Raw genomic sequence first — 15,776 nt, forward strand, 5'->3', positions numbered from 1 at the left:
AATAATGTAATACTATTGTAGTTTACAGTGGAACTACAATTGCCAGCATGCCTGCCATATTGCACTTGTGGAACTACAAGTGCCAGCAGACATGCGGCATCTGTAATTTCACTGTAAAATAAATCGGGACACCACAAAAAAAAAAAAAAAATTGGGGGGTGACAAAAAAAAAATGTCCAACAAAAACCCAAACTAACGAAATTAATACTGGTGGGGTCCCCAAGTATGTGGCATGTGTTTTTTTTATTGCGCAGTGTAGCAGTAGGTGTAATTTTTAAAATTACCTTTATGGACTTAAAAATATGCTTGTACCCATGTTCATGTACCCCAAATTTGATGGGGCCACTTTTAAAAACGAAAAAAAAAAGCTAAATGCTCTTCTCCATCACTTCTTCAATGTCGGGAAACAAAACACCAGCCGCGGCTATTTAAAAACCTTGATTTTCTTCTGCAGGCAAAAACGGGGGTACCCATAGTGATCCCCGAGGTCTGGACATCTTTAGGGGGGTCCTACAATTATTTCCCAAAAATTCCCATTTGTTTTCGCCGATCCAAGTATCGCCGGGTCCCGTTTTCACCTACTTTCAAATTGAATACGGGGATACGCGGGCATGCGCGCGATACTTTAACGCCTGGAAAACAGGCGAAGCCAGCGTTAAGTCCGGCTCACGTTAAGTTAACGCGGCTCGGCTCAAATTGAATACGGGCCTAAGTTGGACATTGGCGAACATAATGGCTTATGTATATAGTAGAGAGAGAATGGGCTTAGTGCCTTGGACCTATGTACAGAGGCAATCCCATCTCCATGAGCTGTATCAGGGCTTTGCTTTGAATATTTCTGGATTGTGTATGCTTCTGGTCCTTACCGCCATCCCTTACAAGACAATCCTATTTGTTGCAGAAATCCCAGTATTATTATTATTATTATTATTCTTTGACTATATGGCACCACATTGTTGTAATGTTTTGTACACTTTTTTCCACATATATTTAACATGGAATTCTCTACACATCTGTGCGTGGACAATGTTTCTGTCCAATAAAGACAGCCAACATTACTTATAAAAGATCATAGTAACTAAGCCACAAGTAATTGCCATATACTGAGCTGCTCTTCTAAATCAAGCATACTTTATTATTTAAATTAATGACCTTGGCTACCTTTGACTACGATTCTGTTCTTCACCCCTGACTATGGGCCTGATTCAGCATGGATCACAATTACGATTACAGCTGCATAATTGCACACAATTCACTGCGAAAATATGCTAATGTTTGCCAGCATAGAGATGCCCACTGCTGCTTTCTCACATCCATAAAACCTCCCAGTCCTGCCTATACATCAGTAACATCGAAGCACATCGGCCCGTTACGCACTAAGGGCCTGATTCAGAGCCGCTCGTAAGCGGCCGCTCGTTCGCTCCGATCGATGTTTGCCCAACTGCGCATGCTTACGGATCGTTATACGCATGCGCGAACCAGTCAGTGCGGTCGAAATTCATGTGCTTGCAAAATAGCGAATGCCTGATAATTTGAGTGACAGGAGTAGGCGTATGTGGGTGGTAACGGGGGAAGGTGCTTGAAAACGGGGAGTGGAGATCCGAACGCAGGCGTGCTTAAAGGTCAAAACGGGCGTTTTATGGGTGTACATAATTAAAACAGGAGCGTCATTGACCACGTCACTGGGTTATTTTATAGCCAGAACTGCTCGCAAAATTGTGGTAGCAAAAACCAACCCCAAGAATAGCGAGCAGTTCATACCCTGGTCGATGTACTCGATTAATCTAATAAATAGCGGACATGACGTAGGATGAGAGCGGCCAGGGGGCGTATTTTTTTAAAAAACGACCGCAAGTTTTGTTCGCTCGTTCAGACCTGGAGGCGTGAACAGACCGCAAAGAGCGAACGGTTGATTTGAATAGCCACCTCTATTTTCTGGACGAGCGAGCGCTAATTGCATGACAGCAGGTCTGACTCATCTCAGAAATCTCTATACTCGTTGCATGCAGTGAGTAATCAAGCTGTGTATGCAATCGCAGTGGCTAATTTATGCACATCAATGCAACGGGGTTCAAACGGACAGACAGACATGCCTGCGTTTCTGCAATCACTCCCGACACCATCCCCAAATGCTCATGGCCTGTCACTCACTCTGCGATGGATTCCTGTCTGCGTGCATAATCGCAGTGTGATCACCGTGCATGGACAGTGCACTGCATACACATGTGAAGTTCGCAACAATCGGACGATCTGCGTACGCAGTTGCAATTGCGATCTGTGCTGAATCAGGCCCTATGTTCTAGAATTTGGCTATGTTGCCTATGTTCTTTCAAATTATGTAGCTTTCATAGTAGGGCACCATGTGCCCTATAAGGGAGGGCACTTCATATCCTATTACTCCCATAGTTACACCTGTACATGTGGGGATACACACATTTGAAAATGGAGTCCTTGCTTCTAATTGATATGGCCCCTTTCCCAACACTGCTATTACAATCCAGGTTTTATGGAATATGCTGCTTGAGCACAAGTGACTTTATTAGTACTTAAGCATTGATAACCTTAAAATCTGGACAGTAATGGCGGAGTTTGGGAAATCATGCCCTAGCAGCTATTATCTGGTGATCATCAGACAATATTTCCCTATGCGATGCAAAATATACATTTTCAATGTATGGAGGGTCTAACTACGACTGATAGGAAGGCTCTGGCCTACCATATAAATTAGAGATGTGCGGGTCTGGATTTTGGAAATCCGAACACACCAGAATTTAGAGGTTCCTAGTAGAACCGGGTAAAGCTTCATATTCACTTTTGTGTCCTGGTTCGAACCGAGTCCCGGTTCAAATCTATTACAAGTACGGGGCTCGGATTTAAAAAACTAATTCGAGTTTTGGATTCTGATATTTTAGGTGTTTTTGTCAGGTTTTACATTTTTATTGATTTTTAACTGATTTTTATCATTCTTTATCTGAATCCAGCCTGATGGAGCATCGAGGGCCAGCAGTATCACTTACTTGGGTGACACCCAGTGCGACTGGCAGGATTTCTTGTGTGTGCGTGCAAGGGAGCGTGGCCCCTGTCCAGGCATTTCAATGGGGTCATTTAGGAGGTGCAACATGTCTGTAAATATTTAGCTCCATTCTCATGCCTGCACTAGGAGAGAAGGGCAGGGAAGGCAGGCAGGCTGTCTGGACATGGGAGGGATGCAGGGAAGGCTGGCTGGACTGGGACAGAGAAGACAGGCTGGCTGGCTGGACAAGGAGGGTGGTGCAAGTAAAACTGGCTGGACTGGGGTAGAGGCAGGGCAGGGAAGGCAGACTGGCTGGCAGGACTGGGGGGTGGGCAGGGATGGCTGGCTGGACTGGGGGAGGGGACAGTGCAGGGAAGGCTGACGGGATGGGGGGCATAGGGAAGGCTGACTGGACTGGGGGTGGGGTGGGGTGGGGAAAAGCAGATAGGCTGGCTGGCAGGACTGGGGGTGGGCAGGGAAGGCTGGCTGGGCTGGGGGAGGACAGTGCAGGGAAGGCTGGCTGGACTAGAAGGGGGGCACGTGGCAGGGTCAGCACACCTGCTCTCTCCTGATTGGCTGCCATTCTGCGAGCTGTGATTGGCTTGTGGTCGGCTCCAGTCCATAGTTGAAATACTGCAGCGCCAATGCTTTTTCTCCCTGCCTGCCGCCCCGTGCTTTCCTCACTGCTGACACCCGGGTCCCCTCTCTCTCCGGGCATGGTACTAGAGTCCCGGCAGTCCCCCCCTGATGGCGGTCCTGACTGGAAGTACCCCAGAATCCTCCATTTAGCACTACAGGAAGCAGCAAACCCTCCTAATGATGGTCCCGTCCATGCCTCTCAAAACAGTCATTTAAAATAGTGGCATGGCCTCGTGCGAAATGCCATGCCTGCAAGCAACTCCCCAATTTTCATCATGCTGGGGGCATGCCCACTGCTCCGGGAGCTGATGGGCAAACCCCCATACCCTCTCTTTACTGAATAAACACAGCAAGCATGTGAATCAGTAATTCCTTACCTATATGATTTCTCTGCAATGGGGAACCTCTGAAGAAATTGATCCTCCCTGGACAGTCATCATCTTGAGTCGTTATTCTCTATTCATGCAGGAGATCACAGGGCCTATGTTTGCGCAGGAACAAAGCCAATGTCATCAACATGCAACAGAGGTTCTATCAGATAATATATAGTAACAGGAGTTTTGGTGCAGGGCAAATTGGGAGTTTCCCTGATAAAACAATTTCATAAAATATATTTACTAATTTGGTACAATTTGTATTAATAATATGATTTCTACAACTGGTGTTTTACTGAAGATTACTGTCATCCAGCTTTTTCTTCTAATCCTACCAGTGGTGTGTCTCCAGCACCATCACCCTGTGTGTCTCCAGCACCAGCTCCCTGTGTGTCTCCAGCACCACCACCCTGTGTGTCTCCAGCACCAGCTCCCTGTGTGTCTCCAGCACCATCACCCTGTGTGTCTCCAGCACCATCATCCTGTGTGTCTCCAGCACCATCACCCTGTGTGTCTCCAGCACCAGCTCCCTGTGTCTCAAGCACCATCACCCTGTGTGTCTCCAGCACCAGCTCCCTGTGTGTCTCTAGCACCATCACCCTGTGTGTCTCCAGCACCAGCACCCTGTGTGTCTCCAGCACCCTGTGTGTCTCTAGCACCATCACCCTGTGTGTCTCCAGCACCAGCACCCTGTGTGTCTCCAGCACCCTGTGTTTCTCCAGCACCATCACCCTGTGTGTCTCCAGCACCAGCACCCTGTGTGTCTCCAGCACCAGCACCCTGTGTGTCTCCAGCACCCTGTGTTTCTCCAGCACCATCACCCTGTGTGTCTCCAGCACCATCACCCTGTGTGTCTCCAGCACCATTACCCTGTGTGTCTCAAGCACCATCACCCTGTGTGTCTCCAGCACCATCACCCTATGTGTCTCAAGCACCACCTCCCCCTGTGACTCTCCAGTGCGATCCCCGTGAGACTCTACACTACCATCTTTCCAGAACCATCCCTGTGTCTCTCCTGTCCCATCACCATGTCTCTCCAGTTCCATCTCCTCTGTGCCCCCAGTGCCAACTCTACTGTGCCCCAGTGCCAACTCCCCAGGGCCCCTGTACCATCTCCCCTCTCCTCTGTGTGCCCAGGACCCTCTCTGTGTCCCCACTGCCCTATTATATTACAATGTGATCCACAGTCATCCTCCCTTGTATCACCCCATAAAACTGTAACCTACCTCAGTATCACCCCATTATATACTCATACATTTTTTCCCACAGTAACTTGCTCTTGTATTTCCCACAGTAAGTGCCTCTCTGGCCCTGTTTCACCTGCAGTAAGTGCCGCTGCACTTGTACCACCCACAGTAAGTGCCCCCTGCCCCTATATCACCCACAGTAAGTGTTCCCTGCCCCTATATCACCCACAGGAAGTGTTCTCTGCCCCTATATCAACCACAGTAAGTGTCCACTGCCCCTATATCACCCACAGTAAGTGTCCCCTGCCCCTATATCACCCACAGTAAGTGTTCCCTGCCCCTATATCACCCACAGTAAGTGTTCCCTGCCCCTATATCACCCACAGTAAGTGTCCCCTGCCCCCGTATCAACCACAAATAGTGCACCTGCCCCTGAATCACCCACAGTAAGTGTCCTCTGCCCCTATATCATTCACAGTAAGTGTTCCCTGCCCCTGTATCAACCACAGTAAGTGTCCCCTGCCCCTATATCAACCACAGTAAGTGTCCCCAGCCCCTGTATCAACCACAAATAGTGCACCTGCCCCTGAATCACCCACAGTAAGTGTCCCCTGCCCCTGTACCAACCACAGTAAGTGTCCCCTGCCCCTATATCACCCACAGTAAGTGTTCCGTGCACCTATATCAACCACAGTAACTGTTCTCTGCCCCTATATCAACCACAGTAAGTGTCCCCTGCCCCAATATCACCCACAGTAAGTGTTCCCTGCCCCTATATCAACCACAGTAAGTGTTCCCTGCCCCTATATCAACCACAGTAAGTGTTCCCTGCCCCTATATCAACCACAGTAAGTGCCCCCTGCCCCTATGTCACCCACAGCAAGTGTCCCCTGCCCCTATATCACCCACAGTAAGTGTTCCCTGCCCTATATCACCCACAGTAAGTGTCCCCTGCCCCTGTATCAACCACAAATAATGCACCTGCCCCTGAATCACCCACAGTAAGTGTCCCCTGCCCCTATATCACCCACAGTAAGTGTCCCCTGCCCCTAAATCACCCACAGTAAGTGTCCCCTGCCCCTATATCAACCACAGTAAGTGTCCCCTGCCCCTATATCAACCACAGTAAGTTTCCCCTGCCCCTATGTCACCCACAGTATGTGTTCCCTGCCCCTATATCACCCACAGTAAGTGTTCCCTTCCCCTATATCACCCAAAGTAAGTGTCCCCTGCCCCTGTATCAACCAAAATTGTGCACCTGCCCCTGAAACACCCAAGGTAAGTGTCCCCTGCCCCTATATCACCCACAGTAAGTGTTCCCTGCCCCTATATCAACCACAGTAAATGTCCCCTGCCCCTATATCACCCACAGTAAGTGTCCCCTGCCCCTATATCACCCACAGTAAGTGTCCCCTGCCCCTGAATCACCCACAGTAAGTGTCCCCTGCCCCTATATCACCCACAGTAAGTGTCCCCTGCCCCTATATCACCAACAGTAAGTGTCCCCTGCCCCTATATCACCCACAGTAAGTGTCCCCTGCCCCTTTATCACCCACAGTAAGTGTCCCCTGCCCCTATATCACCCACAGTAAGTGTCCCCTGCCCCTATATCACCCACAGTAAGTGTTCCCTGCCCCTATATCACCCACAGTAAGTGTCCCCTGCCCCTATATCACCCACAGTAAGTGTCCCCTGCCCATATATCACCCACAGTAAGTGTCACCTGCCCCTGTGTCAACCACAGTAAGTGTCCCCTGCCCTTATATCACCCACAGTAAGTGTCCCCTGCCCCTATATCACCCACAGTAAGTGTTCCCTGCCCCTATATCACCCACAGTAAGTGTCCCCTGCCCCTGTTTCAACCACAGTAAGTGTCCCCTGCCCCTATATCACCCACAGTAAGTGTCCCCTGCCCCTATATCACCCACAGTAAGTGTTCCCTGCCCCTATATCACCCACAGTAAGTGTCCCCTGCCCCTATATCACCCACAGTAAGTGCCCCCTGCCCCTATATCACCCACAGTAAGTGTCCCCTGCCCTATATCACCCACAGCAAGTGTTCTCTGCCCCTATATCACCCACAGTAAGTGTCCCCTGCCCCTATATCACCCACAGTAAGTGTCCTCTGCCCTATATCACCCACAGTAAGTGTTCCCTGCCCCTATATCACCCACAGTAAGTGTTCCCTGCCCCTGTATCACCCACAGTAAGTGTCCCCTGCCCCTATATCACCCACAGTAAGTGTTCCCTGCCCCTATATCACCCACAGTAAGTGTTCCCTGCCCCTATATCACCCACAGTAAGAGCCCCCTGCCCCTATATCACCCACAGTAAGTGTTCCCTGCCCCTGTATCACCCACAATAAGTGTCCCCTGCCCCTATATCACCCACAAATAGTGCACCTGCCCCTGAATCACCCACAGTAAGTGCCCCCCTGCCCCTGTTTCACCCAAAATTGGTGCCCCCTGCCTTTGTATCACCTACAATTAATGTCTGTTTCACTGACAGTGCCCCCTGCACCTATATGACCCACAATAAGTGCCCCACAGTAATTGTTCCCCTGTCCTTGTTTTACAAACAGTTAATGCCCCTCCTGCCCTGTTTCACCCACAATTAGCGCCCCCCTGCTATACCACAACTAACCCTCCCTGCCACTAAATCATCCACAGTTAGTGCCACCCTACCCCTGTATCACTCTCTATAAGTCCCCCCATGGATCACCAGCAGTAAGAGCCCCCCCAGCTCCCCCTGCCCCTATATCAGCACGGCCTCAGTAGGCCTTTACCTCCTCCACAGGAGCCTCTTGTCCTAGTTGATGACACCATCAGTTTACAGCCAGGGCTATCTGTGAGCGGGCAGTAGTCTCCTTATGGATGGCTTCACCGACACACCCTTGTCCTCCTCTTCAGCTTCCTCCTCAGTGCTGCTTATCTGGAGTTGATGTACATGCCAGAGGGTACTTCTCCTCCTCCGACATGATGCTGCTACTGGTGACACGGCTCCGCTCACCTCCGCCCTCCTTCTCACTGGTGTTGGAGCTCGACTGCTCTGTTCTCTTCCTCCCCCACGAAGCCACCAATGCTGCTGTGCTCATAGCCCAGCTCCACCCACCTCTCACACAGTCACCCATGGTCCCGCCTCCCACGCTGTCACCTGCGGCCCTGTATCACACACTTTATCAGCGGCTTACATCACTCACCTCCGGCATGTGTTTTTAAAAAGAAAGTAAAAAAAATAAAAAACAACAGAAAGGTGGCCCCACACCGTGTTGGCCCACCGGGAATATTCCCACCAAATTCAATGGCCAATCTGCCCCTGCCAGTAACCGCTCATTTCTCTGCCACATTTCTGATACTATCTGTATTGATGGCAGCAGCACCTTTGTACGTATACTCTGTGTGTAATGCACACATCATATGGTTTTCGGATATTTCCCCATATTCGCAGTTGCAAATAATCACTCAACTACGTGGACATTGACATCACGTGCGGATTGTTTGCGGCTCTAGCTGGGTATACACCTAACAGATATATCTGCACATAATGTTTGTTCATAAACACTGAACAACCATCATCTGGCCACAGGTCCCGCTGGCTAGGGGTCGTGCCACGCAGGGGCATATCAAGAGAGGAGGGGCCCATGTGCAGTCCGGGGCCAGCCATTTTCCCAGCTATATCCCTGCTGTGCATGCACAAAACTCTGAAAAAATGGACGCAGTGGCCATTTTCCAGGTGATTTTTACAGTGCTAATAGCGCTGACGTGGGGCACCGAAGAGGTAGCTATTAAAAATATGGGTGCACGGTGCAGTTGGCTGACCACCCGTACACACAGCACGATGTCCCAATATATCTGCAGATATATCTGCCATCAGCTGTGCAGCACAACCTGTGCAATATGTCTGTAAGCGATGTCGTTCACAAACATATCGCTGGTAAACATTGGCCAACGGGCACACAATCAATTAATCTATGTGCCAGTGTGTAGTGTACCCAGCATCTGAATCAAGCCCATTATCTCTACAAAGTAATCTCATTTCAACACTTCCTTTTGATGGGTGCAAATTTCTCACCTACAAACAGTGAAAAGCAAAGTGCACATCACCAAAATTATTTTATGTCTATTCTGTTGTAAGTACTGTAGGCCTTTACTAACTAAATATTACAGTTTCTAATAATATGGGGGGTATCAAATTAGCCTCCGTAAATTACGGCAGCTAATTACCTAGCCCGGGGCTATCCAATTAGCCCCGAAGTTGGCCTGACAACCTGATGTGTCCCGAAAAAGAATCCATGATAAGTGACATTTTTTCACCTGAAAAAAGGTGAAAACACATAGGTTCGCGAGCTTATCGTGGCACCTATGTGTTTTCGTGAGAACTATCCTATTATTTCGACCGAAATAATAGGATAGGGTGAAAAAAAACATTGGCGAAAATCGTGGATAATCTGGAAAAAATCCTAGTTTTTCGCCAATAGCGGGGGTCATTTAGCGCACGAACAATGTTCGGGGCTAATTGGATACTGCTCTATATTTCTTCTTAGATGAACACACTGAAAAGCAGCAAGTTATAGAATTTAATGTAACTTATATATATAATAAAAGTGTTTTGCTTAAATAAGACAAATCAATGAGGCATAATATGGGTAAACAGCGCTTCCTAGTGGTTCAGTGATGTACTGTTCTTTGTAGAAAAAAAATGTGCATTTAATATTTTTTTCCTACTAAAGAAAGATGTCCTTTACGTGGAGGGATGCACACCAGGACACACATGAGTGGCAATATATACGCCTATAGGTAGAGCTAGATACGCCCTTTGGGTGGAGCTGACCATGCCCCCTCGACCGCGCTACATGAGGCACATTCTACTGCCATCTATAATCTCTCTGAAACTAGTTTTTAAAAGTAGGCAAGTATGCTCTGTGCACATGCCCACAACATGCCCAGGATAAGTTTATGCTACATGTACTGCTTCTAGTAGTGATCTAATGCTAGCTGCTATGATGGATATGAGAATCTGTTATGCCTGGGCAATAAATGTTGTGTTTTCTAATAAGTGTAGGGGGGCATATTCAATATTACTTAAAATTCTCTGGAGATAATTAGGTTTAGAACTTGCATGGAGTTCTACCTAATTACCGGAGGAATTTATAATTTCTCCTCTCCTTAAGTATCTATTCCGAAAAGCTGTCATTTTTGTAATGACAGCTTAACCGAAAATAGATACTTTTCCCTACCTGCATCCTCTGCTGTCCTGTCTCCCCGCTCCATCAGCTCTGTCCTCCGGTGGCGTGTCCGGCTCCCACTCTGCTGCCCACTCCATCCGCTGTACCAGCTCTTGCATGTCCCCCTGAAACCACCCCCTTCCTTCTCAGCCGGTTCTGCCAGGATGACATATTCAGCCTCAGCAAATTCCCTCTGAACAGGTGCTTGTTTTACGATCCTGTCGGATCGTTCCTTTCCCGGAGCCCTGGGGGCTCATGATCACCGCCTGGGAACAGCATGCCACTCTAGTGTGGGGCCATCTGATTGTTTAAAAGTTAAGAGCTAAAAGCACAGTGACCAGTACACTGAGGGCTTACGTGCAACACTTACTGGCGCGGACCACTGCTACATACTATGCTGCAGCTGGCGGTACCCTAGTCTGCTTGTCTGTGACTTGCGGCTTTAAAGGGACAGGACACGGCCAGGGGAGAGATGTGAGCTGGGGAGAGAAGGCTGTAGATTTTTTTTTTCTTTAAATACTATCCTACAGTATGTTCTCCTGGCTGCCGCATGTTGCTGCTGCCAAGAAGTGTCTCCCCTCTGTCTGTTTCCCAGTGGCACTTGTAAGTTCTTCTTCAATTAACTGATTATAGTAAATAAACAGTTAATTGAAGAAGCACGTACAAGTGCCACCGGGGAACAGAGGGGAAACACTTCCCATCAGCAGCAGCATGCAGCAGCGAGGAGAACACACAGTCCAGCCTGAGGAGGGAGTTACGAAGGGAGCCGGAGAAAGACCTGCTCACGGTGAAAGCAGGTAAGTGAACATCCCACAGCTATAACAAGCTGCCGTATAAACGGCAGCTTGTGAAGCCTTATGGGGGCTGCACGCCATCTGAGAATGGTGTACAGTAATACCATCAAAGTCCGATAATAGCCTAATTTCTCCATCCCCATATTAAAGTATGGGGAGTGTGGAAATGAACGCAGATGGATTTAACCAGGAGGTATTGGTGATATCTCCTGTGTTAAGTGCGTTAATGAATACTAAAAAAACATTAAGGAAAAATTCCTTAAAACTGTTTTTTAGTGTTGATGAACAGGCCCCTGGATGTGGTGGCGACCTAATATAATTTGCACCAGCATACTCTCAGGGCCATAGCAGGATGATAATGTACCCTGGGCTGGCCTCATCCCCAAAACATGTAAAGTCATGATGTCACGACAAAGGGACAGGAAGGACTGTTGAGATCAGGAAAAAGCTGAGGGCCTGATTCAGACCCGGACGCAAGTGGCCGTTCGCTCGTCCGCCGTACGAGCGAAAAAATGTAAATTCAAGCGCTCGCTCGTATGTTCGCTCGCAGCTAATCTTCCGCCCCATAGTCTCCCAACCCCTCCTCTAGCTAGCGAACGTTTAAAATAGCGACCGTCAGTCTCCTCTTTTGTTGCAGGGAACGCTCGCACAAGTCAATTCCGGAAGAGGCCCTGTCAGTTTTCGATTGCCTGCTATTTCATTCAGCAAACATACTTGAATCGATTAATGGCAATCACTATATTAATTAGCTTAATTGTTATTCACATGTTTGCAATCCGTTTTTTTTTTCAATGTCAATAAACTTTATTATTGTTAGTGTGTGTCATTTTTTCCGCAGAATACATACAGTTTGACCAAGGGGATGGTTTTTCAAAATTAAAAGTTTGTTTGAATGCTACTATTGTTTTGCGTTTTTAGTATAGGCCGATTTTGTACCTTTTTTTAAAATATTTAAATTAGCTTACGCATGTCACTGCATCAAGCCTATCATAACTCACATTATATTTGTGAGTGTGTAGGTCACATGACTCATACATTAACCAATAGAATGGTTTCTGTTCATTTCCAAAGTACATTATCCAATCAAATTTTTTCTAGGACCTTTATTAAAACTGTTTTGTGTAAAAAAAATCATTACCATCATGAGAGCCACCGCTTTTTGTCGCCATGAACTCCTGGTCCTCACTGATGTGATGGACCGGAGAATCACGGAGCATCTGGCCCCCATCACTAACCTCCGCAAGCGGCTTGCCTACGCGGAGGTGCGGCGCCGCCTGCGTACGATCGGCTACCGCAGAAATACCGGCCAACTTGAAAGAAGGTGGTCCGATCTGAGGCGCCGATCCCCACGCTTGTTGGCCAATTTGCATCAGCAAATACAAGAAAGTAAGTTTTTTTTTTAATTTTATTTAAAATGTAAGCATACCTGCGTGTGCATGTTTACCGTATAGCCCTGTTTCTTTCTTTTGGACATACCTGCGTGTGCATGTTTACCGTATAGCCCTGTTTCTTTCTTTTGGACATACCTGCGTGTGCATGTTTACCGTATAGCCCTGTTTCTTTCTTTTGGACATACCTGCGTGTGCATGTTTACCGTATAGCCCCGTTTTGTTTTGTGTTTTTTTTTGGTGTATAAATTTTGGAATCAAAATATTAAATATGTAATAATATAAATTTTTCAACATCATTTACAGGCTGAGCGCAGACTACAACGTTGGGCTCGTCCCCTATCCCCCACTCCCACCCAAACCTCCTCTGCCCACTCTTCCCCAAATTCCCCCTCCACCCCAGACCTTGCTGCCCGTCAGTCCCCTCCCTCTCCTCACCTTACCATCCCTCCAACTTCCCCCTCCACTCAAACCCCCCCTCTCTTTTCCTCACCCTCCACTTCACCCCACATCACTGGCCCACCTCTGATGAGGAGGAATTCGGGGCTCCAGGCCCAGTCAGCAATGTTCCCGGTATGTTTACATTTTAAACTATGTTTTTTTGCAATGTTTGTTTTATTTTGGTTGATGTTGTCCTTTTGCCTGTGCAGTTCTAAATAGTAAAGTAGTTCCAATGTTTTTTAAATATATCTTTGTGAAACAATGTCTAGGATGTTTTCCTCTTACACATATGACACATGTCCAAACACTTATACTTATGTCTTTCTTGTTTACGATACCAACAAATGTTGTATTTTTGCGTAGTTGTAACTCTCTTTTATGTTATTTTTTCAAAATATTTTTTGGCTTTGATTTTCGACAATATTTTCATTTTTGCATTCCTTTTGTTTTGTAGTTGTTTTTTCACATATAAATTAATGTGTCATTTTAGTAATCCTCACTTTTTTTACCCACAGAGGACCAGAGGCGTAACGAAGACATTTTTGCAGGCTTGCAGAATTTGAGGGGCCATTAAGTTGCCATGCTAGTGGCATTGGATCACATTTTGGTGCACCTGTGCCACTAATTTTTTTGTTTTTCCCTAAAAAATTTTTGTAAAAAATTTAATTTATTTTGATTTATTTAAGTCTCATTCCTTGTCTGTAAATCTTAGATTGTTGATCCTTACATAAGTCTACTATTTTACCATGAGTTTTTAAGTAATGTAAATTGGATTGTAGAAAGCTCAAGTAAGTATGTAAGCTGGCACATTAAACACCTAACAATACCAATAGGTTTGTAGAATTAATGGCAAAAATAGTTTGTTCTTTTTTGGGGGTAATGTAAAAATAAAAAAAAACCTGCTTAGGCCTACATTGGCAAACATACTGATTCACCATAATACCTTTGGTGTTTGTTTTTAGCCACAAAGCAGGGTAAAAACGTTTACAATTTAAGAAATTACAGGATTAGCCATTAATCAAGTTTGAATTTTTTTAAACAGGTTACACTTGGTTGTAATTTACAATGGAAATGTTTTTTTTTAACGTAAAAAAAAACTTTAATCCACACAAATAATAAACACCAAGTGAAATGACACAATAAATACAAACATTGCAAACACACACACAAGTCAAAAAATCACCCAAACCCACAAAAAAACAAAATCAGGAACTGTTTGAAGAAATAGCATGCCAACATGAATCCACAAATGAGGAGAAGAAATCATTGTTCCCGAAGTTATAACCAATGTGTCCACAGAAAGTCATTTGTGTTGATCAAGTAGTAGGCATGGATTTTTATGGTCATTTTAGGGAGTAAAAAAAAAAAAAAAAAAGGTTAAAAGTGAACAATAAAATATTACATGTCTACACTGGGGCAATTAAAAAAATTGGCTGGAAATAATTACCTAAAAAATCTGGCCACCACTTCATCACGTATGGCCCCCCACATACTGACCTCCAACCAACCTCGGGGGGGCCATCCTCAGGCAAGGCATCCTCTGGCTGCATTGGGACACCACTCCTTATGGCGATGTTGTGAAATATCCCGCACAGGACCACAATTTTCGATACCATAGCCATCAAATACATGAGGTCGCCACCAGAGCGGTGGAGGCATCTGAATCGGCCTTTTAAAAGGCCGATACAGCACTCCACCACCTGCCTGGTGGCTGTAAGTGTGGAATTATACTCACTTTGTGGCCCTGGTGTGGGAAGCAAATAAGGAGTGAGCAGCCAGGGCATGCAAGGGTAACCACTGTCTCCTGTGAAAAAATATAAAAAAACATCAGGACCATTGTATAACAAGATTTGCATTGGTTTCAACAGAAGGTTTCAACTTACCCAGAAGCCACGCATCACCAGCTTGGAGGTTGTTTAATTTGTGCCAAATCCCTGATTGCCGGATGACGAAGGAATCATGTGCACTGCCGGGGAATTTGGCATTCAGGGACAGGATCTGGAGGGAGGCATCACATACCACCATTACATTAATCGAGTGAAAGTGCTTTTGGTTCCTAAATATAGCCTCCAGCCTTGCTGGAGGCTGAAGTGGTATGTGAGTGCCATCCACAACCCCAATGATGTGTGGGAAGCCAGCTATTTGGTAAAAATTAGCCTTCGCCACATTAAGGGAACCCATATCCAATGGCATTTTAATAAAATGATGGAGGTGTTTAAAAAGGGCCTCCATCACTGTCCTCAGGATCCTTGAAAAGGATTGTGAGATTCCAGCAACTATTCCCACAGTGGTTTGAAAGGATCCTGAGGCACAAAAATGTAACACCGACATTAATTGCGTAAGTGGTGGTATTGCTGTAGGACTGTCAATTTGCCGTTCAAGATCACTCTCTATTAATGAGAGAGTGTCTATGATGATTTGTGGCGGAAGATGGTATCACCTTAATACCTCATTATCTGGAATTCCAAAAAGGGTGACACATGTTCTATATATCTGGGGCCTTGCACGCCTACGAGGCCTATGCCTGGGACGAAGTTGAGGTTGGTCGGGTTCTGGAACCATGGCCAATATAATATGACCAACATCAACCTGAAATGTTAAGCCAGGTAGTTATTATTTTAGACAAATGTGTAAAGAAAATATACTTATCTTTTCTAAGAAATCCAAAGATGCTTACAGGCCTGGGACTTGTCATGTGCAGAACAACCTACATTTC

This window comes from Taudactylus pleione, unplaced genomic scaffold (assembly GCF_031769625.1).
Source record: "Taudactylus pleione unplaced genomic scaffold, aTauple2 ptg000366l, whole genome shotgun sequence".
NCBI lineage: Eukaryota > Metazoa > Chordata > Amphibia > Anura > Myobatrachidae > Taudactylus > Taudactylus pleione.